At 44.9% G+C, this 26,743-nt stretch overlaps 1 protein-coding gene across 1 annotated transcript in view; it reads left to right on the forward strand.

Moving 5' to 3' along the window:
• The window catches only part of PLPP2 (phospholipid phosphatase 2), a 138,868-nt gene that overhangs the window by 92,316 nt on the left and 19,809 nt on the right, over nucleotides 1–26,743 (forward strand). The window lies entirely within an intron of this gene.

Below are 26,743 nucleotides of genomic sequence, written 5' to 3' on the forward strand. Positions count from 1 at the left end.
GCTGAGGGGAGCCTGAAGGAGAGCTGGGCGTCATCCGCATAACACTGAAGGTGAGAGCAGAATGTAGCGATGCGGTGGGCAAGATGTGCCAGGTAGTGGTTGAAAAGACATGGAGAAAGGTTAGACCCCTGGGGACTCCACTATTAGTAAGAGAGAGAGAGAGAACAGAGGAATGACTCAAGTTGGACCTTAGAGGGTCAGTGAGGAAAGAGGTCAACCAGGCCAGGACGTGATCAGAGATTCACAGGTTGTCTTGGAGTTGATTGAGCAGAATGGCATGGTTGACCATGTCAGTCATAAGCAGAGGATAGATCGAGGAGAATGAGGACAGAGGGCAGGTTAGAGTCAAGATTAGAGAGCACATTTTCAGAGGTGTTAAGGAGAGTTTCCGTGCTCTGGCAGCTCTGAAGCCAGATTGGTAGTTGGGGAGACAACCAACAGATTCAGTATGTAGATTTAGCTGGGAGATGGCCAGTTTTTCGATCAGGAAAGGAGTGATGGAGATCGGGCGATAATTTGCCGGAGAGGAAGGATTAGGCAGGGGGCTTCTAAAGAAGAGGGTGCACAAGGGAGTGCTTAATGGGGGAAGGGAATGTTCCAGTGGCAAAAGAGTGATTATGGAAATCGGCCAAGGCTGGAGCAACGGTGTCGATCTGCTCCTTAATGGTACCGGATGAGCAGGAGGGGAATCTGCTTTGACAAGACTTTCATAGATCGGACTTGTCTAGAAACATCATCAGGGACGAACAGGGGAAATGAGGAGAAATGAGGAGGAGAAACGGCCAAAGAGTGGGCCAGGAAGTTTATTCATGGGGAGTGCTTAGAACAATGGTGTGCGGTTCTCTTACAACTCCCCCCATGTGCGTGCTCCTAAACAACCCCTACACTCTGCATACCCATCCTCGTTCCAACCCCCACCCCGTTGCTGGTGTGTTCCCACAGTTAATAATTGCCAATTCCAGCACTGAATACCGCCCATGGTGATGACCAGTGACACCTCCGCACTCGCTAGCCATTACAACATTGCTGTTTCTGTTACCCCTCGGTGTAGACCACAGGAAAGTATGTGTGGAGATTTCTTGTGTATGTGTAATGCCCACAGAGGCAAATGATGGATCCACAGGGCATGGTTCTCCTGCGTTTTTATTTATGTACCCACGTGTCAAGAGGGCCACAAAATGGCAGCCATTGCAACATCTTAGATCATATACACAACATATAGTGAAGCACACCTGGGTGGTCCAGAGTTGTGGGAGCTAAAATCCATCACCATTGCTCCAAAACTGACTGACTTTCTAACATCCAGGCACTGGATTACATTTCAAAATGTATCTTAAAATCCAACACCACTCTTGTGCCCTTCGAATAACAAAACTCCACCATGCTCCAACACACAGATCCTCGCCCAGGGTGGAAAAGCTCTAACACGGCCCAGCTCCTGGGAGGCACCATGATCCAACACACAGACCTGCGCTCCACATATCAAATCTCAACCTATGTTAAAACACCAAAAACCAACCTGTTCCTATACCCAGTTCTGGTGTTAAGTGTCAACACTCATCCTATTTTACGCTTCAGTTCCCAAACATTGCATGAAATTCCAAACATGGTAAAACACCACAAAACCTGGACCTGACATCAAACACCAATACTCAGCCTGTGCTGCAACAGCCAGACCTTAGTCTAAACACAATCGACCCAGACTGTGACAACCAAAACTTGCTTCAAATCCCACAACTAGACATAACCCAACACTGAGGTGCTCACCGCACTCTAAAGTCTAACGCGCAACCGAACACTCAAACCTTAATTCAAATGGCAAGGTGCACTCCACCAAAACTGAAGTCTAATACAAGCAATCATCGGATGCTCCAAACGCGCAGGCCCATTTTGAAATGTTAACCATTACCAACACTCCAGTACTCCAACCGAGCTTCAAATACTAAAGTTCAGTCTACGCGCCAACACCAGATGGTAAGTCCAATACCAACCACCCTCCAACCCAAATGCTATAAGGGAGCCTACAAACAAATGCATCGAACGTCCTGCCGAAACCAAAACTCAACTACATTCCAGCAATTCTAAATCCTGTGCAAGCCGCAATACTTTTGGAACCTAATGTTGACCAAGAATTGGAAAAAATGCATTGTGACTTAATCTCACTATTATAATTTAGAAAATCATCCAGGAAACACCAGTTTCTCAATGTTATATCAGTGTCTGGGGTCTCCTTGGGTGTCTGTGAGCAGTTAATGCTCGGGGATATATTGAAATATGAAGTGGTCTCGGATCGCATAAGTCTGCCACCGTGGTGACCTCGCTGCGCGTGGCCTCGCAAGAACAGAGGGCTTGGGCTTGTTAATGGGATCGAGGTGAGGAAGAAGCAGATGTGACCTTGACGTTTGCAGACCGGAAGTACCGAGCCCCCACGGAAGATGTGACGCTAGGTGGTAGGTAGTGGCTGAAAGGGCTACTGAGAATGGGGACAGCATGGCCTACTCGCCCGTGGCCTTCTATGCTGGAAGAGTATTTGACCTTCTATTTTGCAAACTTCTATACCACACCTATCGTGGTTTCAAAGATTGGCCTCACCTGTCAGGGGCCTCCATCTGATGGGTAGCATGTTTCTGTGGCAGCATAATGATTTGGTCATCCCTGCTAGCAAAATGCAGGGTACTGAGATGCCCAAGTTTATGAAAAATGTACCTTGGCCATTTGACTTGGCATGTCAGTGCCCACTCATTTCTATTGTTATGGTGTGTCTCTGAGAGCGCGTACCCTGGGCAAGACAATGCACACATAATGCAGCCTGATGTATTGCTGCGTAGCGGCGCGCTGTGATAGACTGTTGCGGGTTGTGTTGATAGTGAAGAGAGTGTGCTTTTGGAATACTGTCCATGCATGTCCATGCATAAGCAGGCAGCATAGCATGCGCGGTGTGCACCACCGAGGCCCTGATACCAAGGTTGCAGTTGTGTGCTAGGGTTGCCCACAAAGGTGGTGTGTAAGCAACTAAGTGCTGCCTGGCCATAAAAATACATGCAATGCATGAGCCCAGTATTTAAAGTGGTTTGACCAACTTTGAAAATAAATATTGGTGCAAAATATATATACTTCTACTTGGACAACTAGCATCCACTGTCATTGTAGGGTTATTGTGGGGCTGACTTAATCCAGCCACTCTTATGAACAATTGTTTCATACATGACTTATAGTATGTTAAATTTGTAAGTGGCAGGACTTTTTTCATTTCCTATTGAGGCAGCACAGCGTGCTAGGGTGGCCCACAAAGGTATTGTGTAAGCAACTAGGTGCAGCCTGGCCATAGAAATGCATGCAGTGCATGAGCCCGGTGACGCGCAACAGATGCAGCCCGCAGGCCACATGGGTAAATAGAATCACCAGATGTCCCAGTTTTGCCGGGACTGACTGGAATTGAGACCACTGTTCCCCTACCAACCTGAGGTCTTTTTTGAAACTTTTAAAAACCCCATCCTTTTTATTTAAAAACCCCATCCTTGTTTTGTGGAAGGACGGTGACCACTGGCGCAATCCCAGCTGGGCTGCCGGGAACGATTACATCTTCAAAATCCAACAATTATAAATAATTTCAGAATTTGCCAGCATTGCTTTAGCCAGAACTCTGGCATCCGGGAAGCGATGCAGTGCCCAACATTTCAGGGACGAGCCACATGCATTCACTTATGTTCCTGCACAGATCGGTTCGGAAATGAGCAAGGCCTGCCATATCAATGTATATGCAGGGCAGTGCTGGAAATACCTGTGGGATCCCACTGGCGTCGGAGGAGATTGGGGGGTGGTTGGTTTGTAGCTGAGGGAGAGAAGGGTAGTGGCAGAGGTCGAAGTGGGCGGGAGCGGTTGGAAGCAGTGCTCCTATACTTTTTAATTTTAAGTTTCACCATTCCTATACTTTTATTTTATAAAGAAACCGTTCTGGAATGGTTTAGTTTTAAAATAAAAGTGTAGACCGAAGTTAAAGCTTGCACTTCAGTGCAGTGCACTGAATATTCTCATAAAGAGCAGGTGTGTTTGTTTGGGGGTTTGGATTGTGTCGGTGGGTGTGTGGTGATGGGGTTTGTGGAGAGCGGGGGCGAGGCCAGCAGGGAACATAGTTCCACTACTTCTTTTCGTACACTTCGACCACTGGGTAGTGGTACTTGTATGTTTGTGCCCAGCCCCAGTTTTTTTATTTTGGAAATCGCAACCCCCTATTCCCGTCGGGATATTTGACACAGGAGAAAAGATGCAGAGCAAGACAGCACTGTAAAAACCATATTGAAGCTGCAGCCTGTGCATAGTAGTTGGGAGACACTCGTGCAAACGAAATGAGCAATGCTTTGCAGCCACTTGAATCTCACTGATGAGGCCTGAGATTAACATTTAGGTACCCGGAAATAACCTGCCACTTTTGTTAAAATAGGAAACTGCTGAACCCGAGGAGACAGAACAGCAGGTTAAAGAAAGAAAAACAATATTTAATGTTGCTGTGTTTTTGGGAAAATGTCAAAACAAGGGGACAGGAAAATTCACATTAAAAGTTGCAATTGGGAAAAGATACCAACTTTAGATGGAGCCAGCACTGAATTCTGACATTATAGAATCTTTTCAACTTGTGAAGACATGCCCCCTCAACCCCAGCATACCGGATGGGAAGACAGATATGTTTCCTTCTCACGCTAATAAACTCTTTGAAGCCAGCTCACTGCAGTTAAGGATCCTTTTAACTTGTTTGTGCTTGAGAACAGTGCTGTTGCAGTTGACATTCTAGAATTGCCAAATTAGAATTGCTAAACTTTTATCATGCTTGCTGTTTTTAAAACGAGAAGTGCATCTGTTTCATTCATTTTACTGTGCTTAGACTGGGGGAACTATGCCTCCCAGTGGGCTTTGCTGCAGCCTTCTTTTTTGCCGGCGCATTATTGCCGACGCCTTCAGACTGGTTTGTGCTGGTTAGTGTCTGGGTGCGGTGCTGCGTGCACAGGAATCTTTAGGTAGGCTACTTATTTTTGTGTTTATCTGCATTGTCTTTTAGAATATTGTATGCATACTGATGTGGCTGCTCCTCTAGGTTCTGCCCCCTATGTTTAGTTGAGAAACCAACTCTGTTTGAAATGGAACCAAGTCAAAAAAAGTGGATAGTGTGCTACAATGGTTCTTTCTCAACATGGGTGGCAGCATAGTGTAGTTGATGGGGAACGTGGTAGGGCAGCCCAGAGGGAGAAGACCGAGCTGGGCGCTGCTTCGCAGGAGGCTAATCTGAGTGGCCCATTTGGAGATTCACCTTCTGTACGAAAAGGGGAAAGTTAAGTGGGTTGGACTCGCAAGTGCTATTTCTTATTGTGACGGAATAGAATGTGGCTGGTCAAATCTTATAACTTGACAATGCTACTGATCAGAAGTACATTTCGTAAGTTACGACTGAGCAGAAACCTGCTGCTCTACAACAGGGTGTGGAGTTTAGTCTTAGTACCCGTGAGGCTGATCCATGTTTGAATTTAGATGCATCTTCCCTTGGATCAGCACCTGTTACTGCGGAGATGTGGGTTTCAGGCAGAGGTGAGGAGGGCTGTAGTGTTGGACCCCTTTTTGATGCAGTGATGGTGGCTCTCTGTGGGCCTAACCACCTGAAATGTGTGTTACTTATTACAAGGTCACTGATAAAACACGCCACAGAAGTGGCAGATTATAATTTAGCCCATCAAACTGATATATGTGAAATCTTGGCTACCTGCGGCAGCTTGCCCTACCCTCTCACTGGCCATTCTTAAGGGTTATGGTATTTTCTGTGTTCATAGGATAAATGGTATGGGGGGGTTGCCCTCATCTGTAAATCATTGCTGAATGTGCATGAAGTTGAAATACAGTGACCAAATGACTGTGACATTAGTTAGATCAAGATTCTAACTTGCCAAAATAGCACATTTAATCTTTTGCTTTTTATGCAGGCCACCTACAACTATGCCAGATTACTCGGAACAGTTTTCAAGCATCTTGCCGCCTGTGCCTAGAATCCAAAATTCTTTTTGTGGGCGATTTTAATTTATGATTATCCAAGAGCACTAATGATGTTGTACTCTGGGTGGACTCTGCTCTTCGGGACTTGGGTTTTCTCAACAGGTACTTGAGCCTACTCGTATTAAGGGTAATATCATCATACCTTGTGCCTGGTCAGACCATAGTTTTTTTGTTTATTTTGACATGTTATTACCATCAGGGATGAAGAGGAGTAAACCAGTAAGGACTGCCAGTAAGGACTGCAATTGTGACCAGAAATACTCGCAATCTTACTTTGGAAGTTACAGGTCCTTTTATTTCTTCTCTTGGTTGGGACATGTCAAACTTAGATTCTGAAGATGATCTTGCCCAAAGTAATCAGAAAACTCTCTCTGATGCTGCTAATCTTCTTGCCCCCTTGAAAATGTGATCTTTGCTGCTTGAAATCCATGAACTGAAGATCATCAAAAGGAAATGCTTCAGTAAGTGGTTTAAATCTAGATGAGTTGAAGTCTATGCTCCTTCTACTTGTAGGGTGTCCTGACCCACGTTTAAGCTACCCTGCTACAACATTTGGTGCTGTGGGCTTAGGAAATTCAAGATGGCGGAAAACCCACATGTGCGCCGAAATCCAGGAAAGCTGCGCAGTTGTGCGCACACCAAAATGGTTACCTAACTTGCCACCCACCAGGGTAAAGAAAGGTCTTTGTTAACAAAATCCGCTTTTACTGATGTCAAAAAGTTGCTGAAATCGTGACTCATTGGACCACTTTAAAGATTCAACCCTTTTTGTGGGGTTCCACATAACCATTTTACTGTAAGGAGCCCCATCAAAACAATGTTAAGCAAGGATTTACTACCATGTAAGAACCATTCCTGTTTAGAATGCATTAATCCAAGAAAATCCCAAAAATGGGTGCAGTACCAGTACTCACCACTATCCAAAAGCCGGCGTTTTAAAACCCACTGTGTGTTTTTCTGAAGGCAAGCAAAATGCCTATTTCAAACCTTGCAACATGTGCAAAATATTCACTGAACACCAGCAGACATTTGGCAGAATGGAGTTTTGTGTGCCTACAAAATCTGGGAAATGAAGAGCCCAAAAACAATGCTTATAACAAAAATGCTATGGAGTCAGCAGCTTAAGCCTAACTGCAACTGGATTTAAAACCACCAAAATCGAAAATGTTAAATTAAATGAGTGACCTATGTTTGGTGTCACATGCCTTTGTAACTGTTGAAATGTCATAGTTTTGCACTTAGAATCAGCATTCTAGCTGCATGTGTAAAATTACAAGTTATTTTAAAAGCAACAAAAAGTTAGCTGAAGGTCTGGCTTAAGGAACTTGATTTTGCCTAGCAACGGATCCCATCAGGAGTGAAACTTGAGTCACAACTATGTTCCCAGGCCAATGTTCCTTTTGCTGCCCACACTAAGGATATGCCATCTATCTGATAATTGAATTTCCTGTGCTCTGCCAGAGAGTGAACAAAGCCCTCTCCACTCAGGCAAAGGTTTTTATTACAGACGTCGTAAAAAGTGGCTTCCTCCTGGAGAAGCTGGGAGGGGCACTGCCTGTGAGAAGCAAGCTGGCTTGGCAGAAACTGGAAAGACTGGTTTCTGTACCATGTGACCTGAAAAGACACACCCCTGCAGCAAGGATATGGTTTTATAAAAAGGGGGATAATTCATAGTGCGGACATGTGAAAATTTTATAAATGATACCATAATTCTTGTGATTTTTCTGCCCACAGTTTAAGACGTGGTAGGAACCGGTGGTATGTTCAGGGGGGTTTTAGCGGAAAAGTGGATATTACTCTAAATGTGTGCATGTTAAAAATCTGAAACTTCATCAGTTAATGTCCCTACCCCCTGCACACATGTATGTAAAGTTGGGTCCATGTCGGAAATTGAAAAAGCAGTTAAAAAGTCAATTATGTACACTCTTTGAATGCAAGCTCCGAGAATGAGCAGATTTGGACATAGACATGGCTAAATTCAGCCACACCATGTATATGTAATTTCAAACAACTGTGTAACTCTGAAGTATGGATTTTGATCATATATATATTTGGGTGCACAGATGATAAGGGAGGATGTTTCAAGAGATCATAAAATGACATCAATCTGACTCACAGTTCAGTTTGCCAATCAAGCGGAGGAATGGAAGCCTGACCAATGACGAATGAGAGGGGCAAGTCTAGTGATGCAACACACACACCCATTCTCAAGAAACAGATAAAAGCAGAGAGTCAGGACACATAGAGACATTCAATTTCATCTGCCGCTGGAAGCCCTGCCGGAAAAATCCATACTTACCTCCATCAAACTCCAGAAAGCCAAACTAGAGACTTCAATCTATCCAGAGCAGAGACCAGACCAGAGAGAAAGCAGTGCTGTGCCTAGCAGAGACCAGACCAGAGAGAAAGCAGTGCTGTGCCTAGCAGAGACCAGACCAGAGAGAAAGCAGTGCTGTGCCTAGCCGAGACCAGACCAGGCGCTGTGAGCAGAATCCGGAAAGACCTGACCAGACTGAAGATCGTGACCAAGTCGCTTTCCTGTTCAAAATCTCTTGTGAGTACTTAGCAAAACTGTACCAAACCAATCTCTTAGTTTAAATTCATCTAATTCAATCTATTTAACCTAAGTAGAACTGCCTCCTATCTGTCACCTGTCAATTCTAGTAAAATTTGTCACTTGTCAAAGTGTGCGTTTAAAATTGGCAAAACCAAAAACGACCTTTACTAAATTGCTCATATCTCCGCAACCGTTTGGGCTAGAGACTTGCAATAACTTTCATTTGGAACCTGAGATCCTAGGCTTTCCTAGGACCCCAAAACGGTAGAGATAGTCCTTGCGGTTCCTCTGTAATAGCGCTCGGCGCATCCGCGAATTTTGCCGCGATTTGCAATTTCTTCACATGTAAAAAAACTGCTGCTGCCTGATTTCATTTGCCAGAAATTCGTTTAACCTGCTAACTATCCCTGCATCATTGCTAGTGTGAGCCTGGACTAATATTAACTAGATACCACTCATCCTGAACCTCTAAAAGGGAATTAAGAGCGTTTCCAGCATATTTCTCATTCATTGCTAGCACCTATCAAAGCATTTGCCTGTGTTTTCAAACTTCTGTTTAAGCTTGCTGGATTGAACTGAATTACAGTTGATTGCATTTCTGAGAACTGTGTGTTTTCCTTCCATTTCCTTGCCTTGCATCAAGGGGGGGAGGGGAGTAGCCAGAGAAAAGTTATTACATTGTTTGGTTGAAATCATATTGCGTATTTTCTGTACTGCATTCATTGAATATTGCATCCACCTGAGCCTACATAAAGCATCCTCTACCACATTATACTTTTGTTCCTATTTACCAGTGTGCTACCTTATCCATTTCATGTCAACTCATTAGTGATTAAAGAAGTGTGCTAGTGCCAGATTCTCCGTTGTTAATATTTACCATATCAGATTAAGTGTGATATTCAATTATTAATTTATTAAAAAGTGTGATATATATTTTAATTTATCAAATAAACCTTTTAAACTTGCAAAACAGAATTACTTCTTGGCTCAGTGGGGTCAGGGGGATTCCAAGAGAGGGGTGTTATACAAGGGTAGTCATCCAGAACGCATGAACTGGACCTAAAGATATATCAATAAGGGTTTTCATTCAGTATTCTAGACTAGGCGTTAACTTGGCTGTAGTGCTGAATTGAATCCTCTTACAAAGTGGGGGCTCGAGCCGAGACGTTGGGTTAGATTTACCAGTTGTGCAGCTTAATACAGTGTGCTAACTGACGGGATACATACACCCGGTCGGATCACCACGCTGCATTACGCTGTGAAGCATTCCTCAAAAGGGACACTCCAAGAAAAGTTCTGTTCTGCAAAAATAAAATACTAACTTCTGTAAGTCAGGACAGAGACCAATCTCTAGAATGACGACCTTAGTAGACATGAAAATAGCCAGAGAGCACCTCTTGCATAAGCTATTTGTGAGAGGTGAATGGACCGAACAGGGCCAGGATGTGTGGTTGCAGGCCATCACACAACAGGTCACTGAAACAGGGTCAGATATATATAGAGATCAGGGTCCCTTACATGTGGCCCTGAGTGAACTATATATGGCTCCTAAAGCCAAAGAGGAACACAATAAGATCGCCAGGATAGCAGCATACCTGTACCTATATATGGGAGACATGCAGGATAGATGTGCTGAAAGCCAAAATCTGGCAAATAGGCAACAGATGGCATTACAGAAGGTCCAATCTGATCTGGACTCTTCTGAGCAGAGGCTGCAGAGGAGCCAGGAGTCAGAAAATGACAGCAGACTGTACATTACTAAAATAAAGGAGGATATGGATGTGCTGCAAAAGGAAAAGTCAGAACAGGATACTAGATTTCTGGCCCTGCAGAAGGAGCACCAAGACAGTTTGGACTCCTTACTGCAGAGCCAGAAAAAGCTGGAGCAACAGATCAATTTCAACAGGGCATGCACAGAGCAGGTAGCCACCCTGCAAATCCAACTAGACAGAGAGAAAGAGGAGAGCAATAAACTGATCCTGAAACACCTGGATACCCAGACAGAGTTTGATCAGGAGCGCCAGAAAGCTGGTGCCTTCCAAAGGCAAAGGGACGACCTGGCGGCACAAATGCAGGCTCTTAGTCAGGAAAGAGACGCCTTAGGCCAGGAAGTCTGCCATTTAAAAAGGAAAATGGAAGAAAATCACCTGGCCCACCAGGGACTGGGTGACCTCCAAAAAGAAAACCAGAACTTGCTAGAGCACACCAGGAGGGTGGAGGATGCTCTAGCAAGAAAGGAGCAGGCCAATAGGGACACAGCTCAGGAGGTAACCCTCCTGCAGCAAAGACTGGCCCAGTTCTCCAGGACCAACCAGGAAGCACAGAGGGAAAATGAGGCCCTCTGTCAACACAATGATAGGCTCCAACAGCAGGTAGCGATGCAGGAGAGACTGATAGAGTCGAGTAAGGCCTTAACTGAGGAACTGAAGGCACAAATGCAGGCTCTTGCATTGCAACAGGGAGCAGGGGCGGATAGAGATGAGGTTCGCTGGGAAATGGAAACTCCGGAGCATAACCTCAGGAGCCCTAGTACCAGAGGCCCTCATACCTCTCAGTCCCTGGACTCTGCCACCCCCATGTCCCCTGGCGCACATGAGCACAGGGCCACAGGGATGGCAGATTACTATCCAGCCAGAAGCATGGGGCTCATAGGCCAGTACCATCCAGGAATGGAGGGGTGGGCATCCGGGTATGGGCACCCAAGTACAATACAGTTCAGTGGGGAACCCCAGGAGAGTAGGCCCATTAAGGGCATCCTGAAAACCTCTGCCCAGTTAGGTCAGTGGAGGGGGTACCCATCAAATCCTGACAGCAAGGAGGAATCTGAAGACTCCTCTGAACTGCGCAGGACACAGGAGACCAGGTCCCCACATTCTGCCAGCCATTCCCAGGCTCGCAGAATCCGGGAAAACCTGGAAGAACAGACGGGAACCTCTGGGAGCAGTGCCTCTGAGTCCGACGAAGAATGGACAAGGGTTACCCGAACCAAAAAGGCCAATAAGGCAAAAAGGGCCTTGCTCAAGGACCCCTTAAAGCAGATTAAGGCGATCAGGAGCGTCATCACGCCTTACCATAAGAACGCTAAGTATTCTGTTTGGGAGCACTTAGAGTTGTTTGAACAAATGATGGAGACTTTCCATTTGAAGGACAGCCAAAGCTGCATTCAATATGTAAAGTGGACCTTCTCCCCGGAATACTCCAGTTTCTTTGCGGGGCTGGAGGACCAAAATCATTTAAGATGGTCCACCTATAAGGCGGCCATCCTGAAACATTTTTCTGTTCACAGAAATCCTCAAGAGGCTCGCAAGGCAGCCTACAATTTGCAATGTGGGGAGGATCAGGCCCCACAAGAATTTGTGCAGGAGTTAAAGCGGGCTTTTGCACAGACCACAAGAAGGGTGCGCACGGATAGCCGTGAATTTATAAACACGTTTTTCCATGCCTTGCCCAAATATATCATGACCCAGCTCGTGAGGGATTTTCACGAGAAAAGATCTTTAGACTGGGTCATTGAACAGGCTACCCGCATCTATGAGGTGCAGAAGCCCATAGAAAATAAAAGCAATGCCCAGAAAAACCCCAAAGCCAACAGCACCCCTGCTGCTGCCAAGGTGGCAGAGGTAAAGGTCACCCCCGTTTTGGATTTGGAGATGGGGGGGCCTAAAAACCTACCTGCACCTAATAATGCTAGGCCCAGAAGGTCCTCGGGCCAGTCGCAGACAGGGAGCCAGGGAGGCAGCCCCACAAATGGGGTCCCTCGCTCTCCTGACTATGTAAGTCCTCGCTACAAAGGTAACAGACCCATCCTGGGTTATGTGTGGACTCCTCCGGCCCAAGGGGGGGGATCCAGCCAAGCACCTAACCCAGGGAACTTCCCTCCAAACTTCCCACAGGAGGGCAGAAATTTACCAAACCCTGGGCAGAACTTTTTCCCCAGATATCCACCCGATTTCCAACCCCAAAATCATCCATCCTTCTTTCCTCAATTCCCTGAGCCCAGACCACTGAATCCGGGAGAGGGGAGGCCAAGGGTGGAGGGGTACCAAAATCTTCCCAACCAGGGGTACTACCAGAGGAGGGACAGCTACCCTTCCCGGGATCAGCCCAGGGGAGAAAACAGGGCCCCGTATCAGCCTGAGCGGGTTTCCCAGTTAGAGCGCCAGGTTCAAAACATGGCGCGGGATATGGGTCATATACTGAGGGCACAGCAGAACCCTCAGATCAGCATGCCGGCGCAGAACGCACCCAACTCTGGACCTGGTGCTCCAGAACAATGACGGGGGCAGCACCCCGATAAATCACCGGTTCCCAGGGAGGAGGCACAAAGGGAAGGGGGGTGTAAAGCCTTGGAGGAAGCTTCCTTCCTCACTTGTAAACAGCCCCTGGAAACCCAGGAACCGGAAACAAAATCTCTTGCCCCTGAAAGTCTGCCTCCTAAGGAGCAGAGGGGGGGTAGGAGAAACAAAAGACCCAAACAGACTCAGTTTGAGGAGGAGGTACAGATCTTCCAATTTGAGGGAGAGGGATCCTCAGAGGATCCTGGGAAAAGGATCTTCTCCTTCAGAGAGGGGGGAACTCCTCCCAAAGAAAAATGGGTCCCTAGGGATGCAAATCCAGACTGGGGAGATGTGGAGACTGAGCTACCGCCGCCCACCATCTCATCCCAGAACCAACAGCAAGAAAATCCCCTGGTTCAAACCCATCCTGGCGACTGCCTCCAAAAAGGGGGGGGCGGCCCAGAAACGGAGCCAGGGGAACCCACAATGGCTCTGATCTCCAGTTGCAAATTTTTTCTTTCAGATTCCCAAGACTCTCCACAGAATTCTGCCCAAATCTCCTCGCTAGCGATGTCCAAAACCAGAAAATTAGCCCACCAGTTGTCCAAAAATGTACATTATCTGTGCCCCCTTGAGGAGAAGGAGGGAAGATATTATGCCCCGGTACAAGTACAGGGGCAGGGTACAATCTCGGCACTGGTGGACACGGGATCTCAAGCTACCCTTCTGTCCAGAAGGGCCTTTGACGAACTGAATGCAGGAAGGGGAGAGAATTATCAAATTCCTCTCACCTCTCTTCCTGGACAACTGCAGAACTTTGACGGGAAGGAAATTCCCGTCGAGGGGACGGCAGACTTGGACATTAAGATCGGGCGACATAAGTTGAAACACCCGGTCATAGTTGTGACCCCAGAGGGCACCCCTTGTTTACTAGGGAATGACCTCCTGAGAAGGTTGTCACCCCTAATAGATTGCGTAAACAAGGTCCTCTGGACTCAGACTAGCCGACCCATAAAATTAAAACAGAGTGTCAACCATGTTAGTTTAAACGGCACATGCCACATGGTTGAACAAAAATCTGACCAAGTAGAATTTCACTTCCAGAACAACCAAATTCCAGACGTGACGGTAATAGCAGTAGGACAACAGACTGGTGATGGGGGGTCCTCTCTATTTCTGAAAATCAACCTTCCTTCCAGTCTAAAGTGGTATTCCACGCTGGAAGGAAACACTCTGAAATTCTATACTAATCCACAATCAGAAACCCCCACTCCTATAGTCCAGAAAGATGTGAAATCAGCTCAAAGCCTGGCTGATATTCAGCAAATTGGAGAGCAGTTGTTCATCCCTGTTCAGTTAAATGATGGGAAGGACTCTGTTCTCGCTCGAGTGTGTGTGAACAACGGTAAGAGCTTCATCAGCGAAGCCATGTTCCGCCAACTCCCAAAAGATCCAGCCATTCCCACCTTCAAACTGATGGACAAATGGGAAATGGACCTGGAAGCACCTGACTCCAAACATCTCCTGCCAAGCAGGTGTATGCTCAAAATCTCCATTGGCAACAAGAGCATAGTCCATAATTGTTGGGTCGTGCGAGACGTCACTGCCGCCTTTTACTTAGGCAGTGACATTCTCAATCGCTTTGCCATTAGTTTGGACCTAATAAACTTCAAAGCTTGGTCCCGATTAGCGGATAATCCCATGGGCTTTGATGATCCAGAAAAAGCATTTAGGTCAGCTCAATTGCTACCTTATGCAGTTGAAATTCAGGTTAAAGAGGAAGTCACCATCCCAGAAAGGACCCGACAATTCTCCCTGGAAGTGAAAGTTAAAAGGGGACAAGAGTTGAAAAACCCTGATGCTTACATACATCTAAATGCTTCTCTCCAACAGCAAGGGTTGGGGGTAAACCCAACACCATTAGTCAACATAGAACATGACACCATTCCAATAGAGGTGGATAACAGCGACTTAAAGAGTATTACTCTGGCCGCAGGCACCATTATTGGAATGGCGGTTGATGACCGACATTTTTCCATCGACTTAGTAAATGAACTGTTAGGACCAATCCCCAAGGACTGTTTTGACAGTGACAGTGATGACAATACAACACCAGACAGGATCTTTACCCGGCACGGGGGGAACTTCCTGGTGTACACTTCCTGCCCCTATGGTAAGGAAGATGTGACTTGTGACTTCAGGAGGGATGAGGTGATTTTCCAGGTCCATGAGGGCTGCCTTTCCCACCTGAAGCCTCCGGTCCAAATCAGCACTCTGACCAGGGACTTCTCCACCCAGCTGGAGGAGGCCGCTGAAATAGCCAAACCAGAAGTCTTTCCAGGCTTCAGGCAGATGGTGGAAGAGAGAGTCAACCTAGCTGATGCCTGTGTGACTCTGGAACAAAAGCAAAAGTTGAAACAAGTTTTCTTGGATTTCCAAGATCTCTTTGCGGTAGACTCATATGACTGTGGTCGCACTGACATCCACACAACAACAATCCCCACGGACCCTGGCATGACTCCAGTGTTTGTGAAGCAATATCGCTTGCCTCTCGCATCAATGGAGTCCCTTACTGAAATAATTAAGAACCTTGAGTCCCGGGGAATAATCCGTCCAGTCCACAGCACCTTCAATAATCCGGTGCTGGGAATATTGAAGCCAAACGGCCAGTGGAGACTCTGCGCCGACCTCAGGGAGCTCAACAAACGGGTCCATACTTCCCGATGGCCTCTGCCCTACATTGACCAAGGGCTGGCCCAGATCCAGGGGTCACAGGTATTCACTGCAATAGACCTGACCAATGGATACTGGACTGTGCCTGTCAGTAGGGAGGACCAATACAAGCTGGCTTTTACCTTTGGGGGCCAGCAGTACACATGGACCCGGACTCCCTTCGGATACCTTAACTCCGGTAATGAGTTCAATATTTTCCTACATAAGGCCATGCCCGACCTGGGTGCAAGGGGTAACCTGGCTTATGTAGATGATGTCCTCATCAAAAGTTCATCTGTGGAGGAACACATAGCAGAGATCCGTTATGTTCTGACACAGTTGAGGGCCGCCGGAGCAAAACTTTCCTTTCAGAAAGCACAGTGGTGTAAAACCCGTGTTAACTTCTTGGGGCATGAGATTACTCCTCAGGGTCTTTGTCCCCAGGAAAAGAAAGTGGAAGCACTTCAGAAACTGAAAGACCCCACAACTCTGCGGGAACTAAGGAGCCTCCTTGGACTGACTAATTACAGCAGAAAGTTCATTGAGGGCTACGCAGAGATCACCAGACCCCTGATTCATCTCCTGAAGGGGGGGGTCAAGTGGGAATGGGGTCCAGAACAAGCCGAGGCAGTAAAACAACTCAAAAGAAGCCTCTCACAAGCGCCTTGCCTAGCTTACCCGGTCAGAAACAAGGAGTTCTTCCTGGAGACGGGGTTCTCTGATACGTGCTTGACGGCAGTATTATACCAAAAGCATGACAAGGTCAATAAAGTAATCTCCTATGCGAGCAAAACTTTATCCTCTGTGGAGGAAAAATTCAACGATTGTGAGAAGGCACTCCTGGCAACGGTGTGGGCATTGAAGAATTACCGCCCGTTTATCCAGGGGGAACACATCATAGTGGAGACTCCACACCAGCCTCTGCAATATCTCCAAAGTGACAGAATCCGGGCCGGAAATGTGAGTAATTCCCGAATTACTTCCTGGATTCTGTCAATGCAAGGCTTTCCTGTGGAGGTCAGATATGGCCAAAACAAGAAGAGTCCCCTCGCGCAAGGTCTGGCTGACTTGCATGATTGTGCCAGAGAAAACTGTCTCGAGGACGAAAGTCTAAAAATCAAGGACAACACGGAGGCATACCTTAATTCCCCACACAAAGTCTTTGAAGAGGACAAGTGTGAGGGAATGCCCACTGTCTATGTGGATGGATGCTCTTACCATGTTGACAACAACGGGGAGAAAGAACTGGTGGCCGGCGTAGGGAATGCATGGGTGAATGAGTCCCCAGAACCCTCCGCTGGATACAAAATTGGTCCCCGAAGTAGTCAGGTGGCAGAATTGATGGCTGTGCATCAGGCCCTCCTCACTGCTGTCCAGCATCAACTCCACGAACTGGTCATAATCACAGATTCGGATTATGTACGGAACGGGTTCGTGGAGCACCTGGTTAATTGGAAAACCAGAGGCATGTTATGTGCTAACAACAAACCCTTGAAACATGGGAAGTTGATCCAAAACATTGATGATCTGGTCACATCGAATGGGATGACCATCTATTGGAAGAAGATTAAGGGTCATTCCAAAGTAGAGGGACCAGACAAAACTGGAAACGACTTAGCTGATCAGCTGGCCAAAACCGGAGCCATCCAAGGGGATCTAATTGAGATTGAGTCCCTGTTGGGGGAAATCCAGGTCACCGCTATCACTAGGTCCCAGACAAATGCTCACAACGACCTCTCAATTGCACAATGGAGTAAGGAGACCCCTGATGCTGATTTGATTACCGCTCAGAAGGGGGATCCAATTATTGGTAAATTTTACCAGCACCTTGAGGACCCTGAGAACTTTCCCCTGACGGATACCGATTACATTGGGAAAGAGGACCTAAGAGTGTTGATGAAATGTCCAAAAATGTTCCGGATCCAAGACGGTTTGCTGGTAAGGAAATCCAAAGCTGGCCACGATCAGTGGGTGGTTCCTACCTCATTCCGAAGCCTGATGTTAAGTCACGCCCATGATGCGGCCACCGCCGGTCATAGGGGGTTTCACACAACACTGGAAATCTTAAGAGAGGTTGCATACTGGCCACACATGGGCCAGGACCTCAACCAATATTTGAAGGGTTGTCTTGTGTGTGCACAATTTCAGCCGACATCCCTCACACACCGGGCGCCTTTACAAAAGAGGGGAATGACACTGCCATGGTCAGATTTACAAATCGACTTTGTAGGCCCTGTGATTCGCTCGGCTAGGGGGAATAAGTACATGTTGACTGTGACATGCTTGTTTACCAAGTGGGTGGAATGTCTCCCAGCCCCAAATTGCAAGGCAGAAACTGCAGCTGCCTTGATGATTAACCACATCTTTTCCCGTTTTGGTCTACCTCAAAGGATTGAGTCAGACAGAGGCAGCCACTTCACCAGTGAGGTAATGACAAAGATGTGGGAGATACTGGGGGTCAAGAGAAAGCTGCATATTGCTTACCGGCCAGCTTCTTCTGGGGCAGTAGAGAGATATAACCGGACAATTGTGAGCATATTAAAGAAGTTTGTGGCAGATTCTGGGCCAAGTTGGGATATCCGATTACCTCTGGTCCTAATGGCCATCAGATCTACCCCTTCATCTGCAACCAAAATGTCACCATTTGAGTTGATGACTGGGCGCAAGATGGTGCTTCCGCAGCATTTGCTCTACAGGACCCAAGAGCAGACACTGATAAATGCCTCCACTACTCATGAGTATGTAGAGAATTTAAGGAAACACCTCCAACATGCTTTTGCTTATGCTCAGCGGAATCTAGAAAGATCGACTGATAGCATGAAGACCCATTATGACCTGAAAACTTCCAGGAAGGAATATCAGGTGGGAGACCGGGTCTATCTATACAACTTCCAAAGGAACCAGGCCAAGCAGCGCAAATTTTTGCCTACATGGAAGGGACCCTTTGAGATCGTCGATAAGATCTCCCCTGTGGCCTACAAGATCCGCATCCCCAAAGGTGGTTCGGCAGAGGGGGAAGACAAGTGGGTCCACATAAACCAGTTGAAATGTTGCCATCCCAGGCACACTCTGCAACAACTGGAGGAATCCTCTGGAATCCTAGCGGGTACTGTATCAGACTAATTCAGTTCCAATCATAAAACCTACCACATCTAGTCTCTAAAATATTGTGATTTACATGAAACTGTCTCTAGTGATGCTGTTTTTTTTTTCAAAATAAGAATGTAATATTTCGTTACGATGAAATGCATATGCCGCCCCACTATCTCAACAGTGGTGGAAAAAAAAATCGTCTGAGTAGATATTGCCGCTCTTCCTTTATCATCCTAGGAGAGATGAAACCATGAAGGATGACCAAGAAGGACGATCCGGAGACCGGGAGCAAAGACACAACGGGCCCGGGGTACCGCCCAATCTTCCCATCAGGACCGGCGAGGAGAACTGATCGATCTGACCGGATGGAGAAGAAGATGCTGAACTGTGCCATCTACAGAAGAGGAAGAAGATTATGCGGACAGACCGGTGCGTGGGTCAAAACCCTTGGGCACGCGACTCCCCATCGACCCAAACTCAAAGTGCAGTCACGTGGGGGGGCTTGTAGGGTGTCCTGACCCACGTTTAAGCTACCCTGCTACAACATTTGGTGCTGTGGGCTTAGGAAATTCAAGATGGCGGAAAACCCACATGTGCGCCGAAATCCAGGAAAGCTGCGCAGTTGTGCGCACACCAAAATGGTTACCTAACTTGCCACCCACCAGGGTAAAGAAAGGTCTTTGTTAACAAAATCCACTTTTACTGATGTCAAAAAGTTGCTGAAATCGTGACTCATTGGACCACTTTAAAGATTCAACCCTTTTTGTGGGGTTCCACATAACCATCTTACTGTAAGGAGCCCCATCAAAACAATGTTAAGCAAGGATTTACTACCATGTAAGAACCATTCCTGTTTAGAATGCATTAATCCCAAAAATGGGTGCAGTACCAGTACTCACCACTATCCAAAAGCCGGCGTTTTAAAACCCACTGTGTGTTTTTCTGAAGGCAAGCAAAATGCCTATTTCAAACCTTGCAACATGTGCAAAATATTCACTGAACACCAGCAGACATTTGGCAGAATGGAGTTTTGTGTGCCTACAAAATCTGGGAAATGAAGAGCCCAAAAACAATGCTTATAACAAAAATGCTATGGAGTCAGCAGCTTAAGCCTAACTGCAACTGGATTTAAAACCACCAAAATCGAAAATGTTAAATTAAATGAGTGACCTATGTTTGGTGTCACATGCCTTTGTAACTGTTGAAATGTCATAGTTTTGCACTTAGAATCAGCATTCTAGCTGCATGTGTAAAATTACAAGTTATTTTAAAAGCAACAAAAAGTTAGCTGAAGGTCTGGCTTAAGGAACTTGATTTTGCCTAGCAACGGATCCCATCAGGAGTGAAACTTGAGTCACAACTATGTTCCCAGGCCAATGTTCCTTTTGCTGCCCACACTAAGGATATGCCATCTATCTGATAATTGAATTTCCTGTGCTCTGCCAGAGAGTGAACAAAGCCCTCTCCACTCAGGCAAAGGTTTTTATTACAGACGTCGTAAAAAGTGGCTTCCTCCTGGAGAAGCTGGGAGGGGCACTGCCTGTGAGAAGCAAGCTGGCTTGGCAGAAACTGGAAAGACTGGTTTCTGTACCATGTGACCTGAAAAGACACACCCCTGCAGCAAGGATATGGTTTTATAAAAAGGGGGATAATTCATAGTGCGGACATGTGAAAATTTTATAAATGATACCATAATTCTTGTGATTTTTCTGCCCACAGTTTAAGACGTGGTAGGAACCGGTGGTATGTTCAGGGGGGTTTTAGCGGAAAAGTGGATATTACTCTAAATGTGTGCATGTTAAAAATCTGAAACTTCATCAGTTAATGTCCCTACCCCCTGCACACATGTATGTAAAGTTGGGTCCATGTCGGAAATTGAAAAAGCAGTTAAAAAGTCAATTATGTACACTCTTTGAATGCAAGCTCCGAGAATGAGCAGATTTGGACATAGACATGGCTAAATTCAGCCACACCATGTATATGTAATTTCAAACAACTGTGTAACTCTGAAGTATGGATTTTGATCATATATATATTTGGGTGCACAGATGATAAGGGAGGATGTTTCAAGAGATCATAAAATGACATCAATCTGACTCACAGTTCAGTTTGCCAATCAAGCGGAGGAATGGAAGCCTGACCAATGACGAATGAGAGGGGCAAGTCTAGTGATGCAACACACACACCCATTCTCAAGAAACAGATAAAAGCAGAGAGTCAGGACACATAGAGACATTCAATTTCATCTGCCGCTGGAACCCCTCCGGAAAAATCCATACTTACCTCCATCAAACTCCAGAAAGCCAAACTAGAGACTTCAATCTATCCAGAGCAGAGACCAGACCAGAGAGAAAGCAGTGCTGTGCCTAGCAGAGACCAGACCAGAGAGAAAGCAGTGCTGTGCCTAGCAGAGACCAGACCAGAGAGAAAGCAGTGCTGTGCCTAGCCGAGACCAGACCAGGCGCTGTGAGCAGAATCCGGAAAGACCTGACCAGACTGAAGATCGTGACCAAGTCGCTTTCCTGTTCAAAATCTCTTGTGAGTACTTAGCAAAACTGTACCAAACCAATCTCTTAGTTTAAATTCATCTAATTCAATCTATTTAACCTAAGTAGAACTGCCTCCTAGCTGTCACTTGTCAATTCTAGTAAAATTTGTCACTTGTCAAAGTGTGCGTTTAAAATTGGCAAAACCAAAAACGACCTTTACTAAATTGCTCATATCTCTGCAACCGTTTGGGCTAGAGACTTGCAATAACTTTCATTTGGAACCTGAGATCCTAGGCTTTCCTAGGACCCCAAAACGGTAGAGATAGTCCTTGCGGTTCCTCTGTAATAGCGCTCGGCGCATCCGCGAATTTTGCCGCGATTTGCAATTTCTTCACATGTAAAAAAACTGCTGCTGCCTGATTTCATTTGCCAGAAATTCGTTTAACCTGCTAACTATCCCTGCATCATTGCTAGTGTGAGCCTGGACTAATATTAACTAGATACCACTCATCCTGAACCTCTAAAAGGGAATTAAGAGCGTTATCAAAGCATTTGCCTGTGTTTTCAAACTTCTGTTTAAGCTTGCTGGATTGAACTGAATTACAGTTGATTGCATTTCTGAGAACTGTGTGTTTTCCTTCCATTTCCTTGCCTTGCATCAAGGGGGGGAGGGGAGTAGCCAGAGAAAAGTTATTACATTGTTTGGTTGAAATCATATTGCGTATTTTCTGTACTGCATTCATTGAATATTGCATCCACCTGAGCCTACATAAAGCATCCTCTACCACATTATACTTTTGTTCCTATTTACCAGTGTGCTACCTTATCCATTTCATGTCAACTCATTAGTGATTAAAGAAGTGTGCTAGTGCCAGATTCTCCGTTGTTAATATTTACCATATCAGATTAAGTGTGATATTCAATTATTAATTTATTAAAAAGTGTGATATATATTTTAATTTATCAAATAAACCTTTTAAACTTGCAAAACAGAATTACTTCTTGGCTCAGTGGGGTCAGGGGGATTCCAAGAGAGGGGTGTTATACAAGGGTAGTCATCCAGAACGCATGAACTGGACCTAAAGATATATCAATAAGGGTTTTCATTCAGTATTCTAGACTAGGCGTTAACTTGGCTGTAGTGCTGAATTGAATCCTCTTACATACTATAGCAGCAAAAAAACATAGTGACAATTATTAATGCCAAAAAGTCTGAATACAATGCCAGAATTCTGAATGCTGGATCTAATACCTGGGAACTATTCAGAATTCTAAAAGAGCTTGAGAATCCCTGTTCTAGTGAGCCAAATAAAATTGTTAAGCATAGTGTGCGGTGTACCTCTATCCATGATGCCATATTTGGGCAAACTGCTTGGTATTAGAGAGAGCATTATGCCAAAGAGAGATTGAGTGAAGATGAGGCACCGTTCAGTGACATTGGATCAACAAATACAGCTGGTTTACCACTCTTGGAGCAAGTTCAGATTCCTTTTGAATTTAGACCTATCTAAGAGGCTGAAATGCTAGACCTTATCACGCAGCTTAAGCCAACCAGTTGTAAGGGTGACGTTTGCCCAGGTGTAGTAGTTAAGGATTGTTTCCCATCATTAATACCACTGATGACAAAATGTGTTAATCAATTGTTTGCTAAATACCATGTCCCTTAATGCATTAAGCAATCATGGATATCCCCACTGCTGAAAAAAAATATTCTAAGCTTGATCCTACAGTGCCAACCAAATATAGGCCAATTACCAACATGCTCTTCCTCCTCAAGATCTTGGACAAGACTGCCTATTTGCAGGTTCAAGATTACCTGAGCCCTAATCATATCTCAGGTAAATGCAGTCAGGGTTTTGAGCAGCACATGGTACTGTATGCATTATTAGATTTTAAATCTAACATCCTGCGTTGCATGGATAAGGGACAAGCTGTACAGTTGATGTTAGACCTTTCCACTGCATTCGATCGCGTTGATCATGCTCTCCTTACTGATAGGCTTTCACAGGTATTTGCTTTTTCACCATCAGCTTCAGCATGGGTTAATTCCTTTCATATGAGTCGTTCAGTGAGAGTATACAGCGGGGAAGTGGCTGTGGATCCAGTTAAAATCCAGCATGGTGTTCCTCAGGGTTCCGGTTTAGCGCCCACATTAGATAATGTTTATGCTATGCCTCTGTTTCAGTTACTAGATGGCAGAGGGATTAGTTATACCATCTATGCTGATGATACGCAGTGTCTAATCCCTCTGTCTAGTGTATAGCTTAAAGATATTGAGGTGATGAATACCATCTACTCTTTGATACAGCATTGGATGATGTCAAATGGCCTGGCACTAAATGATTCAAAAACCGAATTTATGGCCATAGGTGCAGCTGCTAAATTGAAAAAGCTGGGTCCTGAGTATCAACTTTTTCGACACTGAAGGCTGCAAATTGAACACTCTGTCAAAAGTAAAAATTTTGGGGGTCTTTTTTGACCAGCATCTGAATATGAGACTTCAGGTCAACTATCTAATTTCTTAAACAGCCTACTACATCATATTGCTAACCGAAATCTGGCCATTTTTCACCCGGCAGAACTGTGCTATCATTGCTAGGCCATCATTGAAACAAAGATAGACTATTGTGGTAGTCTTTTTCAAGGCATTTGCAAGGGCGAAACCAACATGCTTCAGGTACTACAGAACAGCGCTGTATGTGCAGTAGTAGGGTTGAGTAGGCAAGATCACATGTCGCAAGCCAGAAGAGAATTACACTGGCTCCCGTGGCTCCTAGGATTTCATTTTGTCTCTTGACCATGACCCATAAATGTTTGTTTGGTACTAGCCCAGCATATCTGAAAGCCTTCTAGGCTCCCAAATCGAAGGACATTTCGTTCTAACAATAGCAGCCTCTTAGTGGTACCTAGACGTTGGACCTGGTCACCAAAGGTATTTTTTATGCCACTGTTGCCACGCAGTGGAACTCTTTGCATCTTGATTTGAGGGACATTTCATCATTCGATACTTTTAAATGGTCCCTAAAAACTGATCTGGGTCTTTCTGTTTCTGCCCTGATACTGAATTGGTGTATATTATTGTTTTGGATTTGTATTGTTTCTGCGCACCTATGCCTACGGGCCTGGTTTTGGTGCAATATAAATTAATACAATTTATTAATTTATCAAACGGGTGAAGCAAATGAGGCTGCAACATAGTTTGTGTCGAATTGTATTACTTGCCAAGTGTGTATTTTAGGCCTGTACATTTAAACAAATAATTTAAATTCTGTTGAATTGGTTGTCCTCTTGCGTTTTATCTATTCACACCATCTCGCAGGACTTCCTGATGGGAAAAATTTAACAGTTGACCCGACTGCATGTCTGGAAACCTTTTGAGGAGACGGAAGTCACACTAAATCCACATATGTTCAGATTACAAAGGCTCTTTTCATCAGCAAGGCCCAAGCCATCAAGTCCATGTGAACAGGCCTGAGTAACCACAGCAGATTTCCAGCCTGACTCAATATAAAATTACCATGTTACGTGCATTGTATCTAGGCAGAAGAATGGTAATTGTAATGCCATATTTTTGTATCAAACAAAATGTCCTTTAAACTGCTCATTTAATTGTTTATATCACCTGTTTCTCTGAAACGGCATTGAGAACTCTTTTAGGTGTCAAAATGTTCAGCCGAAAATCCTTTTTTTAGATGGACCCAAAACAATTTTGTTTAAATGTAGTTTCACGATGCATATTTGGTGAATTTGCAATTTGTCACAAAGAAAGGGTGAACAATAAAATAGTGTGTCATATGTCCCCACGTTCGCAGTGGCGAGCCCATTATGTTGAGTTAGAAAAATGATTTGAATATAAATTTAAAAGTGAGTAAATGGTAAACGTTTATCACTCAGAAATTATTCATGTTATGATAAAACTTGCATCAATTGATTTGTGCCAGAGAGAGCAATCTGATGCACTGATTTGTGAAGTCATCACATAGTTGGAATGTAACATTTTAGAATGTGGCAATATTTAATGCAACAAATCCCTGAGATGACATCTCATTAATTGGGGGGCGGGGAGGTAGCTGGGTGTAGAAGCTACACCCATCAGATTGCGCTCTTCATTAATCTTCCTAATGATTGCGAAGGGTATGTCTACTTCTGATGTCACTTTGGAACCCTGTTCAATCATAAACATTGACCAATTTGATTGGGGAAAGTATGCACACCTAAAAGGTAAAATGCAGGAGACACTCACTCGTGGACACTTACTGAAGAAACCTTCTCACTCACTCGATGACTGATGGAGAGATAGAAGAATTGATAAGACCAGGAAGGAGGAGGAATACATTGCTGTCCTTTGGCCCCTTGGATGTATTATCGGTAGAGACTGAAAGTGAGGCCTACAAGGAGTTGAAGTCTCAGGCCTTCTTCAGAGGTAGTGAAAGCACGCAGGCTGCGGAGAAAACCTGATCTCTTACTGGCTGTTGCCCACCTGTTCCTAGAGGGGTAGAATTTAACCAGTCCTTAAGTGGGTGTGCCCACATGTCTGTGATTCAGCCAAAAGAAATCATGTTGCAAGTATCATTTAAAAGGGAAGTAATTGTGCGAGGAGTGATCCTATCAAGGGAATTGGAGTAAATCCCGGTCCCTATAATTTGTTACTACTGAGGGGTGGGGATAGATACATTAATTCTGCATCCCGAGAAGTTGGGGAACCTTTCAGAAGTGTATGTGCTTCTGGAAAAAGATATATTTGATAGATTAGGTCCCATGGTGTGTCTACAGTGAGATCCCCTCACTCTCTGTGTAACGAGGTCTATCGTGGAAGAATTATCAGGGAGTTAAATGGACATCTTACTGTGTGCATACTTAGAAAAAGAGCCATTCTTTGTATTTCAAGCAGAACATTGATATTACTGCAGGGTTGCCCAAGATAAAAGGGCGAGGGTGATTATTCGCTGTCAATTTCTTTTTGCTGAGCAAGTTGCTCATTGAAATGGAGAAAGGTACATTTTACATGGTAACAGAATAAAAACCTCAGTGAAGACCATTTTGCCAACATACTGCAGAACACACGTTTTTTTTTGTTTGCAAGTAATTCAAATACCCAATGGCCCATTTGTTTGTTACAATTAAGTTGAAACTCTGATCTGTCTGAGTAAAGGAGGGTGGTAGTTTGAATAATGTGGGAGTAGTGAGAAGTATTTTAACTCATTAGTTTTTTTTTCACAAATGAAAAATCCTCCTGCGTGCCTAAGGTGAATTACATGCATAGATATTTATGGTGAACTGTGTATTACTAAAGTTTCTATTTCCATATCTGTGGCATTATTGTTATTATGCATTGAAAACTAAAGTGATTAGTGTGTTGATTATTCCTTTTATCATTTTCATATTTTTTAAAGAAGTAAATTTGTTTATCTGTAATCTTATTCAATTATTTCTATTTGGTTAATAAATAGACCTTATGTGCAACCCTGCACGTTTCTTGTTCCAAAAGGGGGGGAAGCTATGGGCAATCAATTCTATTAAATTGGGGGTCCCAGGCCTATAAAAAGAACCTTTTTAAAAAAAGTAGAATTGTGCCAATT

Source organism: Ambystoma mexicanum, chromosome 1p (assembly GCF_040938575.1).
Source record: "Ambystoma mexicanum isolate Mex_15411 chromosome 1p, UKY_AmexF1_1, whole genome shotgun sequence".
Classification (NCBI taxonomy): Eukaryota; Metazoa; Chordata; class Amphibia; order Caudata; family Ambystomatidae; genus Ambystoma; species Ambystoma mexicanum.